Source organism: Mobula hypostoma, chromosome 22 (assembly GCF_963921235.1).
Source record: "Mobula hypostoma chromosome 22, sMobHyp1.1, whole genome shotgun sequence".
Taxonomy (NCBI): domain Eukaryota; kingdom Metazoa; phylum Chordata; class Chondrichthyes; order Myliobatiformes; family Myliobatidae; genus Mobula; species Mobula hypostoma.
This window is the reverse complement of record NC_086118.1, coordinates 18,184,946-18,209,183: the sequence shown is the minus strand read 5'-3', so window position 1 is coordinate 18,209,183 and position 24,238 is coordinate 18,184,946. Positions and strand designations below refer to the sequence as shown.

The following is a 24,238-nucleotide window of genomic DNA, read 5'->3' as shown; positions in this document are numbered from 1 at the left end:
AAATTGAGGCAATGTTGAAGGTTTACTGTAGGAAAGAAAAAACTAAAAGGTTAAGTGATTTTTTTTTAAAGGCAGCTATTCCCGTCTTCTCAAAAGAAACTTCCCTGAGGTCATGTTTCCAAACAGATTTCCTTACCATCATGCTTAATCGCCACTTCACATCAGCTTCATTTTGAAATTCCTCAAGTTTACATACATGGTATTATCTCTAACGAGAATAAAATCTGGTAGGGTGCCTTAGCAGGGTCACTAATTTAAAATTTCTTGCATCTCAGTTTGCTTGGACCAGCTCTGTCAAAGTATCCTTTCAAAGAATCAATTAATGCAATGGAGAGAACTGTGTTCTCAATATACATCGGCCAACCTGAATGCTGCAGTATTGTACCCCCAGGTTACTCGGTGACAGATCTTTCCCCATCTGTATGACAGTTCCACATCCCTTGCATCATTACATTATCTTGGTTTCACTTTCATCTCAGAAAAAGCCAAGAAATGAAACCTATCAAAGCAACGGAGATAAGAAAGAGTGACATTGAAGACACCCACTCACTTGATTTCACTCTGTCAGTCAGCAACTCTCAGCCTTAATTCAAAGAATAGCATGAAGGTGGGATCCAAACATTGTGAGACACCAAACAAAAGTGTCCTACAGTCAAGTCAGTGGGAAGGGGCAATGCCAGTTCACTTGAGATAGAGAATGCACATGAATGCACATTCAGTTGAGTAATGAGTTGGAACATGATCCAATGAAGCCAAAGGCATGAATGATGAACTGCTTGGTGAAACATTTCCTGAACATAATCCTAAGGACTATGGCACAGTTTTGAACCATTTGCATACATGACTTTGTCCAGAGCTTGGAGATCATCACCTCCACCATGAACCTCGTGTTAATATCATTCACACAATTATAAATTCTACTGTGACACACAGTCTATTGGCCAGTGTTGCATCTTTCACTGCATTCACACAACATCCAAGAGAAAGCTTAGGGTCCTGTCATTATAAGCCCAAGGATCAATGCATGTTACCTGGTTTGCTGAAGGGGAATACAGTGACTCCACAAAATACAAATCGGCTGTATGAATTACATCTTTTGTCCATGTCTGTCAGTAGACTTGCCAGTCTGAACCACTGCTACTCATGCCGAGAGGGTGCAAATTACAGGTACTCCTTTTCAGCCCAGACACTCAAAGTTATCCCCAGCCAGCTTCAAAGACTTCTAGCAGCCTTCAGAACTCCATGCAGCAGCTATTGTGGTAACCATGTGAGGGAGCACAGAGGAACAGAGAAGGCGGCCATTTGAATTATGTGTGAAAATAATTGTTTTTTGTACATGATTTATGTTATGAAATTAGGTAGGAGTGTTTATTTCCTGGGCAAGTATGTGTTGTCAGTGGTATAGAGAATGAACATTGTGGAACTGCAGAGAAGCTGGAAATTAAGGTTGCTAATTAAGGTTGTGAGCAAGTTAATCACAGATGTGGTGTACCAAGGGGTTATTGAGGCTGCTTTTCCCCCCACCTTTCCTCATCTTGTTGCTGTTTGATGGTGACACATGCTGTTCTATTCACTCTCCTGAGTCCTTCCCCCATAGGGGAAAGTTAGCTGCAGAAATCGCTGTGTCAGTTTTGCGTAGTAGCACAACTACCATTGTATCTACTCTATATGTAGGTGCCTTGTGTATCAAAGACATGAGCTGCATTTTCAGCGAGTAGACTCGGTTGCCCTGTGGACATGTTTTGGTTTGCTCTGATAGTTCAAAGGCAAATTACACAGAAAGGTGCCACAGAGTGAGGTAACCATGACTGTTGCCAGTATATGGGCACTGAACTACACGGTTCACTAGAGTCAATCACCAGCTACATACCAAAAAAGTGGAATGCCTGTCAGTTTTAGTATGAGACTGAAATTGCACTTGGCAATTGCAAAAAAAATAAACCCACTGTGGATTATGGTAATAACACTGTCTGCTATGACATGCTATGTGAGTTCTCTGCTTACTAACGACTAGGAATGTTAGCTTTTTGAAAAGCAGCTAGAGGTATCTGTCTTAAAAAACAATGTCACAAACAGCAAGAAGTTATGAATATCTCCAGCTCCATCCTGGAAGTATTAAAATTTACTGTAATAGTTTCTTTGACAGCTGAAGGCAATGCAGTCCTTGCCCTATTCTGAGGCGGCAATTCTTATTCAAATTCAGACCAGTACCGGAAACATTCTCCCATAATCCACTCCATCAAGGCCTTTTCAATATTCGATAGGTTTCAATGAGATCCTCTCCTAATTCTTCTAAGCTCTAGTGAGTACAGGCCTAGAGCCAGCAAACGCTCTTCATACATTAACCCAATCATTCTTGTGAACCTCTGATGGATCCTCGGTAATGCCAGGACATCTATCCTTAGATAAGGGGCCCAAAACTGCTCACAATACTCTAAGTGCAGTCTGACCAATGCCTAATAATGCCTCAGCATTACATCCTTGCTCTTAAATTCTAGTCCCCTCAAGATGAATGCTAACGTTACATTTGCCTTCCTTACCATTGACAACCTGCAAGTTAACCTTCCGTGAATCCTACACGGAGACATCCAAATCCCTTTGCATCTCTGATTTTGAATTTTCTCCCAGTTTAGAAATAGTCTACAGCTTTATTTCTTCTACCAAAATGCATGACCATACATTTCCCTACACTGTATTCTATCTGCCACTTATTTGCCCATTCTCCCAATCTGTCTGAATCCTTCTGTAGACTCCCTGCTTCCTCAACACTACCTACCCCTCCGTATCATCTGCAAACTTGGCCACAAAGCCATCAATTCCATCATCCAAATCATTGACATATAACGTGAAAAAAAGTGGTCCGAACACCAACCCCGGCAGAACACCACTAGTCACTGGCAGCCAACCAACAAGGGCCCCTTTTATTCTGACTCTTTGCTTTCTGCCAGTCAGACAAACTGTTACCATGCTAGTATATTTCCTGTAATGCCATGGGTTCTTATCTTGATAAACAGCCCTCATGTGCAGCACCTTGTGAAAGGCCTTCCAAAAATCCAAATAAACAACTTTCACAAACTCTCCTTTGACTATCCTGCCTACTACTCCTCCAAAGAATTCCAGCAAGTTTGTCATGTTGACTGTTTGTTATTGAATCTAGGTTAGTAAATTCACTACGCAGCTCGTAATTAATCGAAGCTCACATTTTATTGTCCTTGCACAAACAACGCAACTTCATTGACCACAAGCCAACAACTTAGAACATGAATTCCACTGCTCCCTCCGTATCAATACTCACCAGACCACCTGTCCAATTTATAACACTGAATTGCCCAGGCGATATACCCTTTCTTCTCCCAGCTCCCAGCAAGGGGAGTTTTATCCTTGTGATGGTGATTCTCCAGAGTTATCACTGCTAGTGCAATCAAAGTATCCACTTCGATATTCATTTCTTATCAATTCCAAAGTAGCATTCCAGTGTAATTTGCTGTAGGTCATGTGTCTGACCTTTAACACCTTTTTATTGGCTCTATTCTGGGCCAGCCCTCTTCCCAGCAAGTGACAATTGGTAATTCATGGCTCTTTGTTCTCAATCAGCAACAAGGTTGATTCATACAAAACAGATATTTACTTCAACAGTCAAAAACCTGCATGTTATATCCAACCAAAGAACATTTCACAAATAACTTCTTATCTGGAAATTACCTCTAGTCCAGCAGATAACTTGAAGTATCATTATGTCTTATTTAAAGCAAAGAAACTTCATTCACAAAATGGAAGGCATAAAACAGTTCCACAAAATGGCAACCTCTATGTCCAAGCACATGGTAGGAACAAAGACAATTGATCTGTCTGCTTCTACTGCCTTGACCCATTTGACTTTGATGTTTTCTTCCATATTTTTCATATCTGCCATTGCCAAGTCAGGCAAGATCTCCCTATAGGGAAACCATGCTGATTTTGGCCTACTTTATCACATGCCTCCAAGTACATCCATACCTCATGGTTAGTAATGGACTCCCACATTTTCCCAACCATTGAAGTCAGGCTAACTGGCCTATACTTTCTTTTCTCTGCCTCCTTCCCTTCTTAAAAGTGGAATAACGTTTGCAATTTTCCAGTCCTCTGTAACTATTCCAGAATGCAGTGATTCTTGAAAGATTATTACTAATGCCTCCACCATCTCTTCAGTTATTTCTTTCAGAACCCTGAGGTGCAGTTCATCTGGTCCAGATGACTTACCTACCTTCATATTTTTCAGCTTACCATGCACCTTAGTAAAAGCAACTACGCTCATTTCTGCCCCTCCCCCCGACACTCTCAAATTTCTGGCATACTGCTAGTGTCTTCCACAGTGCAGAATGACAATGAATATTTATTAAATTAGTCTGCCATTCCTTTGTCCCCCACAACTACCTCTCTGGCATCATTTTCCAGCAGTCCAATATTCACTCTCGACTCTTTTACTCTTTACACATCTGAAAAGACTTTTGGTATCCTCTTTTCAATCATTGGCTAGCTTACTATTTTTCATATGTTCTCTCCTTAATGTTTTTTTAGTTGTCTTCAGTTGGTTTTTGAAAACTTCTCAATCCTGTAATTTCCCACAAATGTTTGCCATATTTTATGCCTCTCTTTTGCTTCTATGTCAGCCACGATTGCATCATCCTCCCTTGAGAATACATTTTCATCTCTGGGATATATTATATCTATTCTGTGCCCTCCGACTTGACCGCAGAAACTCCAGCTATTGCTGTTCTACTGTCATAAACTCTCTCTCTTGGAATCCAGCACCAACCTGATTTTCCCAATCTATCTGCATATTGAAATCCCCCATGACTACAGTAACATTGCCCTTTTTACATGACTTTTATAGTTCCCATCATAATTTGTACCTCATGTCCTGCCTACTGTTTGGAGAATTGTATATAACTCCCATTAAGGTATTTTTACACTTGTAGTTTCTTAACTCTACCCACTATTCTACATCTTCCGATCCTATGTCATCTCCTTCTAGAGATTTGATTTCTTTTTTTTATTAACAGAGCCACTCCACCCCTCTGCCTCCCTGCTTGTATGTTTGATACAATGTTAAATGTTAAGCTTCCATCTATGATCCTATTTCAATCATGGCTCGGTAATGCCCACAACGTCATACATACCTGCCAATCTCTAACTGCACTACAAGAACATCTACCTTATTCTGTATACTACATGCATTCAAATGTGACATCTTCAGTCCTGTATTCATCGCCGCTTTTGATTATGCTACATGTTACTCTTCAACTCGACCTACTGACTGCAATTGTGCCGTCATCTGCCTGTCTTTCCTCAGAGTCACACGACACACTGCATCTAATTGCCTACCAACTACCCCAACCTGAGCCTTATCACTCCAGTTCACATGTCCCTGCCAAATTAGTTTAAAACCTTCCCCACAGCCTCTAGCAAAGCAGCCAGCAAGGATATTTGTCTCCCTTGGTTCAGGTGTAACCTGTCCTTTCTGTACAGGTTTTACTTTCCCCAGAAGAGAACCCAGTGATCCAGGAATCTGAAACCCAGCCTTCTGCACCAGTTCCTCAGCCACACATTCGTCTGCCAAATCGTCCTATTCTTACCCTCACTGGTACGTGGTATAAACAGCAATCCAGAGATTACTGGCCTGGATGTCCTGTTTTTCAGCTTTCTACCTAACTACCTATATTCTCCCTTTTCCTACATATGTTGCTGCTACCAACATGTACCATGGCTTCTGGCTGCTCATCCTCCATCTTTAGAATGCTGTGGATCCAGTCCTTGACCCTGGCTCCTGGGAAGCAACGTAACATCCGCATGTCTCTTTCACGCCCATAGAATCTCCTGTTCACTTTTCTAACTACAGAATCCCCTATCACTACTGCACTCCCCTTACCCCCCCACCCCGCCCCCGGCCACACTTCCCTTCTGAACCATGGAGACCTGATTGGTGCTGTTTCCCTCAGAGGGTTGTCTCCCCCAACAGTATCCAAAGCAGTATACTTCTTATTGAGGGGAATAGCCATAGGAGTATTCTGCACCTCTTTTTGGCTGCCTATTCCCTTTCCTCCTTCTGTCACACATGTACTTGCCTCCTGTGACTTAGGGGCGACTATCTCTCTGTAGCTCCTATCTATCACCTCTTCATTCTCGTGTATGAGCTGAAGTCATTGAGCAGCAGCTCTAGTTCCTTAATGCATTCTTTAATGAGCTTCAGCACAATGCATTTTGTGCAGATGTAGTGATTGGAGAAACTGGAGATCTCCCAGACTTCCCACATCTCTCAGAAAGAATATACCACTAACTCTGGATCCATTCTCAGCACAGTAGCTATCTACTAATAGAAAAAGAAAGAGAAAAAAAACTTACTGGAAACTTACTTAGAGCCTGCTTGTGTTTTCCCAAGTCTGTTCTCGTCCAAGCCTTCCACTCTAACATTGGCCCGTTGCAGCAATGGCTGCTTTAAAAAATGCTGCTTCACTTACCACCCACTTCTTTCTATTGGCTCAAATAAAATTCATTCCCATGAGACTTGTTCTTTTCAAATGGCTCCCCCCAGCTACGATCTCTCTCCCTCATTTGCTACTTCAAATTCCTGGAAGGTTTTAATGTGTGTGCCCTTGCTGAATCTTATTGTCCCTTACAGAACTTCAGGTAAGGGACTGGTGCTGAAAATCATGGTTTAGCTTTAAGTTGTAAGATTCCTTCTCTCCAACCCTCTTAAAAAATGTGTCGGCTGTATGCCCTGTGCTCCTTGTCCCTGTACTGCAAGAGTATACTGTTCATTATATATCCGTGTCTGGGAGCACATATTTAAGTCAGCAAAATGTTCTCTAGTACTGTCTGCACTAATTGTACACTTCCACAGTTAAAACAACTTAATTCTGAAGCTAAAGCATCAGAAGAAAATAGTGGAATCATGTCATGCTTAATAGGCCAGAATTTCAGCAATGGTAATATCAGGAATGGCTCGGGTTCCCACTCACGATCATTTCTGACACCACATAAACTTGTGCAGCGCAAGATTGCAGAGAAGCTAATCAATAACGTGCTGCTGAAAAATCTGCTGATACACATGCAGGTGCCATGTTAACAGAAATGTAGGCTGCATTCAAATTGCCTTCATTATTCAAACTGCAGAGCTTTCAAGCAATCCCACATGAGAAACTGTCCCATAAATGTCAACCATTCTTCCTTTGATGTGATCTTAGCATTTTTAATGCCAAAGGTGACCTACTAAGATAATTATTTCTTTCAAAATGGTATATAACTATCTCTCAGGGAGGTTTAAGTCAGATCTAATACAACAAATTACAATTGGCTATTCAATTGGGTGGATAAAAAGAAAATGAAACTTAATGTTAAGAAGCCTGCATTTTAAGAGTGTTCCTGTTGACAAAGCTTTTCTTTCCTCACATCTACCTACCTTCACTGTTCACTCCTTCTCTGCTTCCACTTGCCAAATGTATCCCTGTTCTGGTATGCATTCATATTAGTTAGTTCATTTTCTTTGTTGTTTTGATGGAAGGTGACAGGTCCTCCACCTTTGTCACATACTAGAAATCAGAAGCAGGTGGGATCAAAAGCTGATAGCTTGACCCATGGATGATAAACAATTATGGGAAGATTATCACAGTCTCATAGCAGTCAAAACAAAATATTTGAAAATCTTTTACAAATCCCTTCTGCTTTATCTTATTACATAACTATGCATAAATCCAGATACCAGTTTAGTCCTATTGTACTGTAAAGCAACTTAAAGACATGTCACCTTTTAAAAAAAGTAACCATTCTTACAGTTTTTATAAAGGTTCTTTTCAAATTGATGCAAATGTTTGGAGGGAGGTGGGTTGTATTATGTAAATCCTGTGTGCAGGTGTTTGTGGGCCAGAGCCTCTGACCAGAGGGGTGAAATATCAGCTTGTTACCTGACATGTTCACCAGACAAACTGCCCTCTTTAACATGGAGTACAAGTCATAATCTGCCATTAATTTGAAATAATGAAGTCAGGGTCAAAATGACCTTTATCCAGCCCTTGCAGTATTTTGCTTTTGTACAATATTAGCATCAACCAGTTGTACTGCATCACAGTGTGCTTTGGATGCAGGTCAGCAGGTGAACAGTGCACTGTTGCATTAAGCAAAGGATTACAGATCACATTAACATGTTATCTAGCAGCTAACAGTCACAGAAACCCGTGAAACATCCAATCTCTATAAATAGCAGCGAATCGTGAACTTACAAATAAAACAGCCCTGAGGGTCCACATAGAAAACTAGTAAAAATTCACTTGCAAAGTACATTAAGTGTTCTTCCTCTTCCAAACTATATATTTAAATTGTTTATAAACTGACTTTATTTATAAACTTTGAATCTGAATCTTAAGCCAGTAGTGTGAAAGAAATTGCTTCAGCAGAGTTCACAGGCCAGAGAGCGAACATTATATAGGCCATAAGCAACCCTTTATTATAGCTTCAATTACTCCTGTCAGTGGCTTCTGTAGGCAGTATGTTGAGAGGAGATGGAAGTACAATAAAGTACTTACATCACTGAAGAGCACCTTTTGGAAGAATAAGCCTTCAAATTTACGGGCAGCGTTTATAGGAAGGGGTTGTTGCCTTGAATAATTAGTATTAGATACGTCAAGCATTGGTAAAATGTCCAGAAATCACAATTATGCCAACAGTCCAACAAGGAGCTCTGGATTTACAGTGCCACCAGAACTGCTACCAAAGGTGTCAAAGATGGTGATGAATCAGCATACAGGAGGGAGACTGAAAATCTGGCTGGGTGGTGTCATAACAACCACCTCTCACTCAATGTCAGCAAGACCAAGGAGCTGACTGTAGACTTCAGGAGAGGGAAACCAGTGGTCAATGAGCCATTTACTCATCGGAGGATCAGAGGTGCAGATGGTCAGTAACTTTAAATTCCTGGGTGACACTATCTCAGAGGACCTGTTCTGGACCCATCATACAGATGCAATTGCAAAGAAAGCACAACAGCACCTCTTCTTCCTCGGGAGTCTGCAGAGATTTGGCATGATATCAAAAACCTTGATAAACTTCGACAGGTGTGCAGTGGAAAGCATATTGATCGTCTGCATTACAGCCTGGCATGGGAACACCAATGCCTTTGAGTAGAAAATCGTACAAAAGGGATTTGTCCAAGTGCGTCGCAAATAAAACCCTCCCAACCATTAAGCACATCTACATGAAACATAGACATGGAAAAGCAGCATCCACCATCAAATATCCTCACCACCCAGGCCAGCCCATGCTCTTTTCTTGCTGTTAGCATCTGGTAGAGGGTACAAGAGCCTCAGGACTCACACCATCAAGTTCAAGATCTCACTTTAAGGACTCTTAATCTTGTTATTTCATGCTCTCAATATTTATTGCTATTTGTTACATTTGCAATTGCACAGTCTGTTGTCTTCTATGCTCTTGTGCTATCATTGATCCTGTTTACTGGCACTGTTCTATAGACTTGCCGAATATGACTGCAGGAAGAAGCATCTCAGTGTCTATGTGGTGAAATGTATGTACTCTGATAAAATAGTTTACTTTGAACTTTGCTGCATCAGTGAATGTTGTGGCTATCATACAATTAAGATTGAATTCACATGAAACAAGTTAAAGAATTCAAATGCTAGAGACTGCTTTGTTTCTCGACTGTTTATAAGTTTCCAGCCACTGTTAAGGAGACATAATAGATCCAGCATTTTGCTAAAAGAGTAACAAGTAGGATTACTATAAATAAGTACCCATATGTAAAGTAAGCATTTGAATATTCTTGTTTTTCTAGCATGAAGCACAAATACTGCTATTGAAATAGCTGAATACTGACATGTTTTCCCTTCCTCCCAATGTATTTTGCACCTATTTTAAACATGCAACATAAACATCGAGAAGAAACAGGTGTACAAGACAAGATCTGAATAGGACAAGATATATAAATATCATGCCTTGTGCTGTAACATGAGCACAGGTTAATCAAGCCTCAGGGTATACTTATCATCAAGAGAAATAAACATAGAAGAACTTTGAGGTACACAGCCAAAAAGACTTGCAAATATCAATTGAAGTAGGAAGAAACAAGCAAGAAAAATATGAGAAGGAAGAAATGGGAACTTCCAGAAAAACATGGGAAAAGAACAAGTAATCAATAAAATCTCTTTTTACTTTCTCCTCTAAAACTGGTGCTTTAATTGGCACCCTATACTTGATTACAGGCTGGCCTGTGGTGTAGTGGCATCAGCACTAGACTTCGAGGTGGATGATCCTGAGTTCGAAACCGGCTGGGTCCCAAGTTGGGCAGCAGCAATATCTGTGCAGAAGAAAGGCCTGGCATTCTACTTCCTTATCTTGCCAGAAAAACCCTGTGGACAACTATATTATCCATAGGGTAGGGTCACCATGAGTCAATGACGACTTGACAGCACTCAATAACAACAGCAACTCTAGTATACAAGAATAATACATTGATATCTTAACTTACACTTGCCATAGAGAGAATGCAGAGAAGAGGTATTATATCGACAGTGTTGGTTGGTTTGCCACACGAACAATGAGTGAGTACACTGGTACTGGATTACTTCAGAATTTAGAAGAATGAAGGTGAATCTCATACAAACTTACATAATCCTTAAAGGGTCTGACAGGCTGGCAGCAAGAAGGATGTTTCCCTGTCTCAGTTGTCCAAGCCAGGTACAGTTTGAGAATAAGAGATTGGTGGTGTAATGTATCATTTAGGAGAAAATCCTTTGGCACCCTCTACCTGGCCAGCCGTGAAAGCTTGGTCATTGTATTCATTCTGGACATTAAGGGAATCAAAGAATATATGAAATGTGTTAAAAATAGTGTTGACATAGATAAGCTATTATTTTTATGAAAGGCTCAAGGGCCTTCTATTATGTTCTTAAGTCACAAAAAGAAAAAGTTGTATTTAACTGGATTTTAACTCATTGAAACAGCTTAAAATTGGAAAAGACCAAAAGACAGAGGAGCAGAATTAGGTCATTTGGCTCATCATGTCAGCTCCACCATTAAATCAGGGCTAAACTTTTATAACCCTATACTCCTGCCTTCTCCTTAAACCCATTACCAACCAAGAAACCATCAACCTCAGTCTAAAACACAGTCAATGACTTGACCTCCACACCCCTCTGTGGCAATGAATTCCATGGACACCCCACTCTCTGGCTGAACACTTCAACTCAGTGTACATTGTGTCAATTTATATTGCACTCAGGTGGTCAGAGTGGAAAAGGGAATTGTCCATACTGAATGCCATTCTGAGTTTGGGATTAATGCATGTTTTTGGAGAAAGTGAAAATAATCTTCCCTTTCCATCTAACTGAGCCTGGTCATCGCTGACACTCAGATGCGAGGTACTGATTGATGAAAACGTATTTCAAATCCACAGGACGCAAGAAGGCTTAGCAATAAATGAATGATGTAATATGATGATATCTGGAAGTAGATTTACATAACACATTTTGGTTTCATAGGCAATGTCAAAAAGCTAATAGTTCCTTAGACCAATTTTCACAATTGAACAATCTCATACAATCTACTGATGCCTCTGCAAAACATTCAAATATTCAGGTTTTAAGCAATGTAGCCATTAATCAGGATGTCTCACATTGGAAGATTTTTCTGTTTAAATAAGTTAAATGGAGTAAATTGGACCAGGGAAAGAAACAGAGTGAAGGTGAAAGGAAGGACATTACTTCCAGAAACTGCTTCATCTGCTGTTGAATGTACACTGAATCATTTCCACACCTACTGGCCCCATCGTCGTATGGAACACTTTCTGGCTAATAGTCGGTCAGATTTGTATTTGCAGAGGTAAACTCAGCAGTACCTGGAGATGGGAATAATTCCCTGGGCAGAAACCAGGCACTTCTTTGCAAAACAAGCTCACTTGTTTTAAGCTGTGATTGAAAAAAAAACAGATCCACTTCCAGGCTCCATCAATGTACATGAATATTTAACTGATATCCTATATGAAGTGCAGCTATGGCTGCACCGGCTGTTCGCTAAGTGGTCCCAAATATCACATACCACAGCACATACCTCAGAGGAATTGAGTTAATCTGTAAACTGCCAAATGAATAAATAAAATCTTCTGGTTGTTGAATGTTATGTAGAGATAATGAGAATGGAAAGTCAAGTAACATCCACTTATTTTTATAAATATGCAGTCTTCCACATTTAATTGGCATTGTTTAAATATGAAATAAATGCTCAGGATTACATTAAGTGAAAAATCATTCCATCAGTGGATACAGTTACAGAGAAACAAACATTGTCCTTCAAGTTTAAAACTGATAGAGTAAGTATGACAGAAAAGCAGCAGCACACCGCCAAAAAGCAAATCTGCTCCAACCAGCAACAAAATCCTTCAAACTTCTCTCACTTACTGCAAATCCTCCTGACAGATTCAAACTATGGAGAATGCAGTCACCTTCATAGTCAATAAACTGCAAACTGGTTGTTAAAGTCAGACAAATTTTGAAAGTGAGCCATAATAAATGACCACAAAGCTCAAGGGTCAGTGTGGAATGCCACCACTTTACAGAGCACAATGCTGAATGTCACCAACAATGCCTACCTAACTCCAACCTTTCTACTCCCGCCCTGTACTAGAACAACCATTGGTTGAAGAAATAGGCTACGGGGAGAGCCAAGGTAACCAATGATATACCTCCTCTGCCTACTTATCTTATCAACATATAATGTTCAAACTAATGCCAACAATACTCATGGGCTCTCTCTCACTTGGAGTGGCAACCTCAGGTCTCCCTACTTTGGTTTGGGGAATGATCTGATGAAATCCATAACCTTGGTTAGAATTCTGACGTGCATCATGTTTGATTTGCAAGATATCTTTGACATCATCTGTTCTGGTACTACAGAAGTAGTACTACCATTCCAGCCTCTCCATCACCAGCCTTTCCCATGGCGATGGAATTCTTCCCAAGAATCTGTTACACAGATCTGGTAATTTCCAAGTTAAAGAAATGGTTAAAATTAAATCAGATTTGAAGTTTGGGCAGAGGCCCTGTTCTGAAGCCAAACTAACTTAAAATTACTGCAGTTTAAACTATCTTTGAATGCATTTCTAATTAACTCAGCACACTAACAATAATGGTTATCGAAAGGAACTAAAGGACTGCCTTGATAATTCGTATCTCTTGATAATTGGTATCAATTACACGTGTCACGATGTGGCCTGAAATTCTTCTTTGCAAACCTGTGTTTCTTACTATTTAGAACAGCGGTCCCCAACCACCAGGCCGTGTTCCGGTACCGGGCCGCAAAGCATGTGCTACTGGGCCGTGAGGGAGCGATATGAGTCAGCTGTACCTTTCCTCATTCCCTGTCACACACTGCTGAACTTGAACATAGGGTTACCAACTGACCCGTATTTGCCGGGACATCTCGTATACTGGGCTAAGTTGGTTTGTCCCATATTTCCCCCGCTAAAGTAGACGTTCCTATAAAACCTTTCGTGCCAAAATGGCGTGAAGCGAAAAAGCAATTACCATTAATTTATATGGGAAAAATTTTTGAGTGTTCCCAGACCCAAAAAATAACCTAACAAATCATACCAAATAACACATAAAGCCGAAAATAAATAACACTAACATATAGAAAAAGCAGGAATGATATGATAAAGACACAGCCTATATAAAGTAGAAATAATGTATGTACAGTATAGTCAGGAAGACGAAGGCAAAACCGATTAGTGGGGGAAAAAAATCGGCACGTACGCGCATGCGCACATCACATGCACACGTCACGCATGCGCACACAGGTGCCCGCGCAAGGCTTCATGGTCATGGCAGTCTCCCCTGGGGTAAAGTGTCCCAGGATCTTACTGCTACTTTTGTCCCTTATTTGGGAGTGAGAAAGTTGGCAACCATAACTGTAAAAAGACATGTTGAGGTGAGTTTATTTTATGTTCCACACTTGCTATATAAGATTTTGATGGTGACTTTGACTTAAGCCCTTAAAATTCTAATGTAAGAGAAGGCTTTCTGGCTGTTCAAGACTGCTTGAACATTCAGTAAAATCAAGTCTTATTCTTTACCTCAAAGCCACTGAAAGCTTGGTGTTTAAACATTATTGATCTTTGCCTTGAATCTTAACTTTAAGATTAAGCATTAGCAATGTTAGAGGAAAGGAAATACTAAAGATGCTCAACTTTCTACCTATATCCTATTGTTTGAGAGCCTCCTTCCAGAAAAAATGGGATCTATTCTGTCAATCCCACTTAGAATCTTATGTTCAACAGCGATCGTGTTTTATTCATCTAATCTCAGGTAAATATTGAACAATCTGATTCAATTGCTTTTCATGAGAGAATTACATTAAGTTCTCCCTGGACCTAGAGACCGAAACTGCATAAAGAACTCTAGATATGCTCTCACCAAAAAAATTTGTACAGTTGCAAGGTTTTCTATTCTGCATTGTACATATCAGCACTCTACATCACTCTGCACACCAACACTTATAAGTTCCTTATAACTGCAAATATGTATTTCCACTTCATAACATCAAAATGATTAAATTCCTATTTCTATGTATTTCATATTCTTGCCCCATTATTTAATCTGTGTACAGTTCTTTGCAGCAACTTTGTAACTTCCCAACAGCTCATTTTCCAATCCATATTTGCACTGCTAGAAGAGTTACATTCTGTCATTACCTCTAGGTCATTAGGTAAGTTGTAAAAGCTGATCTTTGTGTCACCTCATTAGTAACAAGCTGCCTAACTGAAAATGACCCAATTATTTCTAAATAAAAACAAAAAAATCCTGGAAGTATTCAGCATGTCAGGAAGCATTTGCATTGAGAGAAAAGTTAATTAGAAATCTCACACCAAGGGATCATGTAAAAGTGTCCATCTATTAAAATATGCAGATCAGCTACTGATATGAAACTATTCTCACTCTGTTTTCTGTCATCTACCCATTCCTTTATCATTGTGAATATATTAACCAACACCATGAGCCCTTATTTTCTGTACCAACATCTGTTCTTTCATTCAATGCCTTTTGAAATTGCAAAGATCATTCATCTACTGGCTCTCCTTTATGTACCCTGCTGATTACATGCACAAAATATTCTTATTAGATCTATCAAAATGAATCCCCTTTCATAAAATTAAGTTAATAATGCCACAAAGTGTCTTGTGACCAGTCATTAATTATAATACAAGGAATTTCCAACTAAATTTCTTTATCTCTCTTTCTTTCTCTCTCCATCCATCTCCAGTCCTCTTTCTTTATTAATGTTAATTATTTAGGTTCTTTTCATTTATACTTTTGTTTCTCCGTTATCTTTGATGGATTTATTGGGCCTTTTTCAATGAAGGCGTGTACAAAATATTTGTTCAGGGGCACAGTAATTATTTTATTCACCATTAAAATTCCTTCTGTTACTTTGGCTAATCCCTTTTCACACAGGCAGAAAAGTGCTTTCATGTTTTAACAACTTGTTTACATGCTGCATCTTCTATCTATCTCATTATGGCCTTCTGGTGTAGTATGCTAAAACTAAAGCTCTCCCAGCTCAACCTTGCATACATTTAATGCAGTTCTGTTTGGTTAATGATATCTGAATCGATATTTATATTATTAATAGAATGCAACCCTTGTTAAGATTTATGGAATACTTTGAATATTTTTAGTTTGTTTATTAGCAAAACCTTTACCGTTCTAACTTGCCCTTAAAAACAATCAGTACTTCTCACAAAGCCTAACTGGTCCATGCCTGCTTTGAGGAGGACAATTCTCTTTGTCCCATTCCCTCTTTAATTTCCTGTACCCCTGAAATATATTCTCTTAAACAAAAGCTCATCAACTCTTCTTTTGATTTTTTTTCCAATGATCTTCTTCAAGGGTAATTTACAGTAGTCAATTAACCTACTAGCATTTCTTTGTGATGTGGGAGTGCACCTAAGAATCTTGAGGAAAACTAAAGAGACAATGTGCAAACTGCACTCAAGGTCGAGGTCAAACTTAGATCTAGCAGCAGTAACAGTTAATTGGCTCTATAACTTTCTCCCCCAAGTTGGCGTCACTGAACCATGGTGACATCTTGCAGGCTGCTTACAAAACTTCTAAATATACCTCTTCTAAATTACGCTCACTGCAATCTGTTGCCTGTAATTTCCCTTTAAGCAATGTACAGTACCCTTTGAACCATCTCAATTAACTAGCGATTTCACAATCTTCTGAAGGACTCAGTAAACTTAACTCTCAAGCAGGACATTAGTCCCATTCCCTCCACGGCTCCTTTAAGTGGATGAAGTTACATCGCCATGGCTAAAAGGGAGGGAGGAGGGAGGACTCCAAGCCAGACTGAAACACCAAGAGATGGAAATTCATCTGTGCAGCATCTTGTTAGCAAATGTACAGCTGCTGGAGAACAAGAGTGAGAATCTAAGGGTAAGGTTGCTATAATGCAGGGAAATGAGGAATTGCTGTGTTCTGTGTTTCACAGAGTTATGGCTTACCCCAGCCACACCAGATACATTGGTAAGACCTGGAGACTTCTTGATACACAGGATGGACTGGACAGCTGATTCAGACAAGGCAAGAGGTGGTGGTCTGTATTTCACGATAAACACTTTGTGGTGGTCGGATGTGGCAGTTTTGATGCACACTTGTTCCCCTGAACTGGAACATCTAACTATTAAGTGCCAACTGTTGTACTTACCAAGAGAGTTCTCCTTCGTGATCCTGACCGCAGTTTACATACTGCAAAAAGCCAACGCTAATCAGGCATTCGAGATACTGAATGCTGCCATCACCAAACAAGCCTACACCGACACATTTCAAATCATAGTCAGAGACTTCAGTGAGGCTTGTTTGAAAAAAATATCTGCCCAATTATCATCCGCATATAACCTGCAGCACCAGGAGTCCCAACACACCCAACCACTGCTATTCTATGATTAGGAATGCCTACTGTTTCATAACTAGAACACATTTTGGAAATCTGATCACTTGGCTGTCCTTCTCCTACCTGTGTGCAGGCAGAGTCTAAAGGACAAGGCTCCAAAGATAAGGTCAACAAAGATGAGTTTGCTGGAGGCTGAAGAGTGGCTATAGGATTGCCTCAAGTCGGTGGACTAAGCTGTGTTCAAGGGCTCATTAGGGGATCTGAATAAATACACCACAGTTGTCACCGATTGTATAAAAACAGTCGTAGCTGAGTATGTTCCCACAAAATCATTCAGTCCTCCCCAGTCAGAAGCCCTGGATCCCCACAAAATCTATAAACTACTGGCCAGATCAGTGGCATTCAGTTCTAGTGACCAAGTAAAATACAAGAGGTCCAGGTACAATCTCACATACAAAGTAGCAATTGCAGACCAAACTTGAATCATTCAAAAATGCTCGACAGACCTCTTACAGAGTGACTCCAAGTGACACAAGTGACAACAAGGCTTTTGTCCCAGATGAGCTTAATGCTTGCTCTGAGCATCAAAAGCATGGAGGAATCTTCACAAACTCCTACAGACTTCCATGATCCTATGACTTGAGTATCTAAAGCTGACATGAGAATATCCTTCAGGACAGTGAAGCCATCAAAACCATCTGGCCCAGATGGGATACCTACCAAGTAATAAAGTCCTGTGCCGATCAACTGACTGAAGTGTTCACTAATAACTTTAACCTCTCTCTTCATCGGTTTGAGGTACCCACCTGCTTCAAGCAGGCTTCAACTATACTGGTACCCAAGAAGAATGTGGTAACCTGCTTCGAAGACTGTCGCCAGTAGCACTTACATCCACTGAGATGAATTGCTTTGAGAGGTTGGTGATGAAACATATCAACCCCTGCCTGAGAAGCAAGACCTGTGTAACATACTCTAAGGATTCACTGCTAATGTAATGGCTTCTTTGTAATGTTTCACTGCTAAGGCTAATGTAATGGTTTCCCTGTAATGTTCACTGCTGAGGTAACGGCTTCTCTGTAGCAGCAATGTTTGGGTTATGACTGGAGATAACAGGACTTTGGTATGCATGTTAGCCAATAAGAGATTGTTACTCTGTCTTGTGAATCTAGACAGAAGTTTTTTATGGTCTTTGTTGAGGAGAGATGAAGAGGGAAGATGCGTGTGGAGAGAACTGGTCGATCACCAGACAGAATGGACTGGGATTTGAGGGTCCGAAAGTCGGCAGTGCTCAGAGATCAATGGTGGAAGAATGACTACTGAGTGAGCTCCAACGTGAACTTTGGACTTTTCCTTGAATTGGCCCTTTTTAAAATTGTCATTACTAACACTATATTCAGATTGAGTTTCCATGGAACTCAATAAATAAGTTTGCTGATGACACAACAATTGTAGGCTGTATCTTGGGTAATAAGGAGTTTGAGTACAGAGAGGAAATTAAGAACCTGGTGGCATGGTGCGAAGACAATAACCTATCCCTCAATGTCAGCAAGACGAAGGAATAGCGGGCCGCACGACCCAATTTACATCGGTGGTGTGCAAGTGGAGCAGGTCAAAAGCTTTAAGTTCCTTGGGGTCAATATCACAAATGACCTGACTTGGTCCAACCAAGCAGAGTCCACTGCCAAGAAGGCCCACCAGCGCCTTTACTTCCTGAGAAAACTAAAGAAATTTGGCCTGTCCCCTAAGGCTGTTTCCCCTAGAAGAACAAGAGCTGGGCGAGCCTGAGGGTTACACTTGGATCTGCTCCAGTTTGCTTACCAGAACAACAGGTCCACAGCAGATGCCACTTCACTGGCTCTTTGATCAACCCCGGAACATCTGTACAGCAAAGATATATACACATCAGAATGCTCTTCATGGACTACAAGTCTGGATTCAATAAGCCCCTCAAAACAAATCAAGGAGCTTCAAGACCTTGGCCTCAATACCTCCTTGTGCAATTGGATTCTTGATTTTGTCCCTTGCAGACTCCAGTCAGATCAGATTGGCAACAACATCTCCTCCACAATTTCCATCAGCACAGGTGCAACACAAGGCTATGTGCTTAGCCCCAGCTCTACTTGCTTTACACGTATGACTGTGAGGCTAAGCACAGCTCCTATGTCATATTTAGGCTTCCTGACAAAACCACTGTCACTGGCTGGATCAAAGGTGGTGACAAATTAGCATATAGGAGGGAGATTGAAAATCTGGATGAGAGGTGCCGCATCAAGCAAGACTGAGTAGCTGATTGACTTCAGATGAAGGAAACCGGAGGTCCGTGAGTCAGTCCTTATCAGGCGATCAGAGGTGGAAAGGGTCAGCAACATTAAATTCTTCCATTAAATTCAGAGGATCAACATGCGAGTGCAACCACAAAGAAAGCAAAGCAGTGCTTCTACTCCTTTAGAAGTTTGTGAAGATTTGGCATGACAGCTGATGGATTTCGATGTTTAAACCCAAGAAATCAGGAACAAGGCAAAACTTGCTTCACGATCTTTTTCTTAAGAGCTGCTAGAATGAAGAGAACAGGAACAGAACTGTGACAGGGGGTCTTACTACTTGATCTAGAGAAAGAGGCGCTCAGCACAAAACAACTACTTTTAAACAATAGAGATAACAAAAATCTATTCTAATCTACAGATAATAATAATCTAATTACAAAATACTTATTCAATACTGCATGTCCGCAGGTAAAAGAATCTTGAGGTTTACGTGGTGACATACGTGTACTCTGATAATAACATTTACTTTGAAGTTTAAACTGTATTGAAGCAAGCTGTGACATAGCTGTCAATCTTATTGTTCCATCACTGTTTTCCCCACTTGAGTCCTTGGGCACCGTTGCAGAGTCCATGTCATGTCTATCCTGTAATTCCTCGGAGATCAGATGGTGTCTTGGAGGACTGTCCTATATAGGCTAGTAATTTTCATTTGGATGGTGGTGTTATAAACAGAGAACATTCGATGTGTGCTATAATTCCTTGGGCAGAGCTTCAGAAGTAGTTGCATCCCAAAGCACAGCACCAGCAGTAGCGTCACTTGCAGCATCACCTGAAGTGTCACTAGCAGGACCGTTCTCTTGAAGTCGTGGCTGCATTTTCCATTTTATTTCAGTTTGCTTTGAAACTTCATACATTGCACATTGACTGAATTACCGCATTGTTCTTCTGCTCGTTCAGTTCATGTAAAGATTTGATCGTTAGATTTTTAACTGTCTTTTCTATGCTGTTTTTGTAGTTTATTGAAAGTTTCATGTTCCTTTCAACAAATAAAAGACTTTACTCGCCTCATTAACTCTTGCAATCGCTCACACATTTGATGAAAACAAACACAAGGGATTAGCTTGAAATCAGTAGCAGCCATTTCCCAGACTTTAATGCATTCCTTCTTATTCTGAGTAAACTTAACAACATTGGTATTTTTTGTCTGGATTTTTCATTGATCTTATCTAGCTGAGATGCATTTTTTCTGGTAAGGGTTCTTAGTGTTTCATGACTTTGGTCACCGTTTAGATTCAATCTTAATCTGTATGTATTTTTATGACTTTGACCAAGACCTTGAAATATTAATAGATTGCAACCAAATAGCAAATAGATTGCTTCAAGAACCAAACAGATTGCAACCATATAGGTTACTCCAATAAGCAAATCGATTGTGACCAAATAGATAATACAACCACTACTTTCACCAAGTACCAAAATACATAGATGGCTGTCTGACCAAATAGACTGCAACCAATATCTCCACGGCTGTTTCTCTTTTTAACAGTAACACTGCAGTTCTCAATATTGATTTCTATCCAATATTTGAAGCCAGAACTTTCCTCTCTGACAACAGAGGAGGTTCTTATTCCTTTTGCTGCGCCTTAAACATTCTCCCCTTTCTCTTTGATTATAACAAATTTTAAACTCCTGCCGACTATGCCAGTTGATGGATTTTGATGCTTAAATCCAAGGTTCTTTCAGGAGTTAGGAACAAGGCATGAATCTTGCTGGTCAATAATTGTTTTATTAAGAGTTGATAGAACAAAGTGAACAGGAATGGAATAGTGACAGGGGGTGTTGCTTTGTAACTTCAAAATATTAAACTAATTCTGGAAAGATGATGGTGCGACTGGTTGAAGCGGCTTTTATGGGGTCAGCAAATGGTGCTACTGTTCTACTGATACGTACGGCTAATGATCACAAGATCCTGCTATACGTTAAGAACTCAAAGGACTGCAGATCTGTACTACCAGTGAGTTGCTCACTGGCGGAGATAATGAAGGAGCTGCGCAGCGTGCTGCTGCCTGAGTCGATGGAGGCTTAGAGTCTACTAGCAAATGGCCATCATGGTCGCTTTTCTTATGATTGCTCGACCCCTCTGACATTGTCAATCAATACACCCCAAGTTTGATTCGCTGATTTATTGGATGCAAGCAGGGGTGGACGGAGGGGGTGAGGGTTGGGCCTGAAATCACAGTGTCGCCTGTTTGTAGTCATCTGGAGCGAGGGGACGAAGCCGTGGGCTTCATCATGGGCGGTGTGGCATGGTGTCCAGAAAGGAGTCAGAGCTGCCCTCATAGGGTTTTGCTCGGCTGAAGACAAGCTCTGTTGTGGCCAACTGCAGATTTTTTTAGCAGCACTCAATGGACTCGGGCCTCAAGCTGCGGGGTCTCTTGTTTTTCAGCCGCCAGGGGTAAGTATATTATATATGCAGTATGTTATATAATACTATTCTTTCCTACTCTTGTGGGACAGCGATTTTCCTGACAAGGGGGATCACTCTGCTTGGCAGATGAGATTGTGGCTTTGAAACAATCTCAGGTTCTGGGGCCTCTTCTGAGGTTGTTGTAGCAGTTGACTCCAAGATTACAGGAAGTGGTTCTGACAGCTCTGGATACTTTTCTTCTTCCTTTTTTTTCTCTTCTAGTTTGTGCATCATGATCTTGAGAAGATGCATTTAATTCACTGGAGAATTTTCTTATTAATCCTTCTATTATCCTTTTTATGATCTGATCTCTCCACTTGGTTTCCTCATTCACAATGTCATCTGATGAATCCTCTGGTTTTGTATCTCCATTGACTCCTTTCTTTTTGGCCTTCCATTCATCTAACTGGGCTTTGGTGTTTGCATATAGGTTTAGAAGCAGCTTTTTATCTCTCACTTGAAGTTCATGCAATAACCTTAATGTATGCAGAGTAGATTCTGGATCATTATATTGACAAAGACTGCATGAGTGCAACTTCCCTGAAGCTCCTTCCAGCTTAAAACCAAGCCACATTTCACAAGTAACTGACTCATTAACATATCAGAGGCTTCCTCAGATAATGTTACCTACAAAAACTGTTGAAGTCAGACCAGTGTCTTCATCACTTTTACACTTTCTCTGAGCAACCTGGTCCTTCTTTGGTCCAATATGCTTTCCAACCAGAGGCATAGAGGTTGGTACCAACTCCTGTTTGTCCCCTGTTTGGCAACGGTTCATGGAGACAGTTGTGGCATCACCCAGTACCTTTTTAAATTCACTTTCAGTTGGCTTCATTGCAAGGAATGAGACATGCAAATGGTGGATGGCATTCCTCTTAAGTTGTAGTTGTCTCAGTCACTTTCATCTCCACAATGCTGGTCCTCCTGTTTTTACCACGTACAAGCTCAATGTGCATTGTTGGCTGTTGTATTTCACTGTCACGAATGTCCCACAGTTCTCTTTTCTCCAGTATAAGTTCTTAGTTGGTTATCTGCAGGATGCAGATTAGTATGTTTGAAATGCCATTCCAACTCATTTTGTGGAATGACTGAAACAGCTGAACTAGTGTCTAATTCCATTTTAATTAATCTTGCATTCACTTCTGGTGTAAGCCATATTGCCTTTCTATTCACAAACACGAGGAATTCTGCAGATGCTGGAAATTCAAGCAACACACATCAAAGTTACTGGTGAACGCAGCAGGCCAGGCAGCATCTCTAGGAAGAGGTACAGTCGACGTTTCAGGCCGAGACCCTTCATCACGACTAACTGAAGGAAGAGCTAGTCTTACTTACTCTTACTAGCTCTTCCTTCAGTTAGTCCTGACAAATTGTTCAGGAAAATTTATTACCTCTCAACTATCAGGCTCTTGAAATAGAGAGGATAACTTCAATAGCTCTATCACTGAACTGACCCCACAATTTATGGACTCTTTCAAGGGTTCTATATCTTATTTTCTTGATATATATTACTTCTTTGTTTATCTTTCTTTATTATTATTTCTTTCTCTCTCGTGTTTGCGGAGTTTGTTGTCTTTTCCATATTGATTGTTTGTCCGTCCTGTTGGGTGTGGTTTTTCATTGATTCTATTGTGTTTCTTGAATTTACTATAGATGCTGTGACATATATTCACTTTGATAACAAATTTACTTTGAACTCTACTTTGATTTCTGACTGAAATGTGTCACTCTCAAACTTAAGATAAAATTCTATCACATTATGATAACCATGATGATCCTTTATTAGATTAGATTATTAATTAACCAAATCCTATCATTCAAGGCAAAATTCAAACTGGCATATGCATTGATTGAACTCTTTCTATTCAAAAAGTGTTCAGAGCAGTAGATTATGATCTACATAATACATCTCATGGATGAAAACCTGAAATCATGTCAACTACTTTGTCCATCAAAAAGAAGCCTTCATTAATTCATTATTCACACTGCAATGAACATGTTTTAAAAAGTCAGCTTTGTATCATATGTACAAATGTTGCATTAAACTTGCCAGTTAATAATTTATGATTATCGAAATAGATATTCATTCTACAACTGCCCAGAAAAACTAAGCTTAGAATGCCACATAAGTAGCCTTTGTTTTCCAAATCTGAGTGTTCCTAGCAGAATATGGATTTATTTCCCATCACTGATTTCCCTTTGAAAAGTAAAATCAGCCATATTCTTGAACCCCACAGTCCATATGCATGGGCAATACCCACTCTGCTCTTAGGGATTAAGTTCTGTGTGGACTTGAAGGCTATGCATTTACCTTCCTGGTTTTTCGTGATATCCTGTGGAGACCACTTATGTGTTAACCCTTGCCTGGGTATCTTGTGCGGCAACCCCTCAAGGACTATATCTCTGTGACAGGTCACTTCCGGTGATAGCTCGTGTGGATTTGGAATGACATAACGAGCAAGATCTTCGACGATGATACTTTTGTTTACCTGAGGAATTCGACGTAACCACCTTTTCTCTATGTTTCACCCTGGATTACAAATATCTCTCGCCTATCATTTATTCCGTGGATGAC

General features: G+C 40.3%; 1 protein-coding gene across 1 annotated transcript in view; it reads right to left on the bottom strand.

Annotated features, from left to right (window-relative positions):
* Window positions 1–24,238, bottom strand: part of dnah9 (dynein, axonemal, heavy chain 9) — a 585,611-nt gene that overhangs the window by 13,334 nt on the left and 548,039 nt on the right. The gene's annotated exons all lie outside the window — the stretch shown is intronic.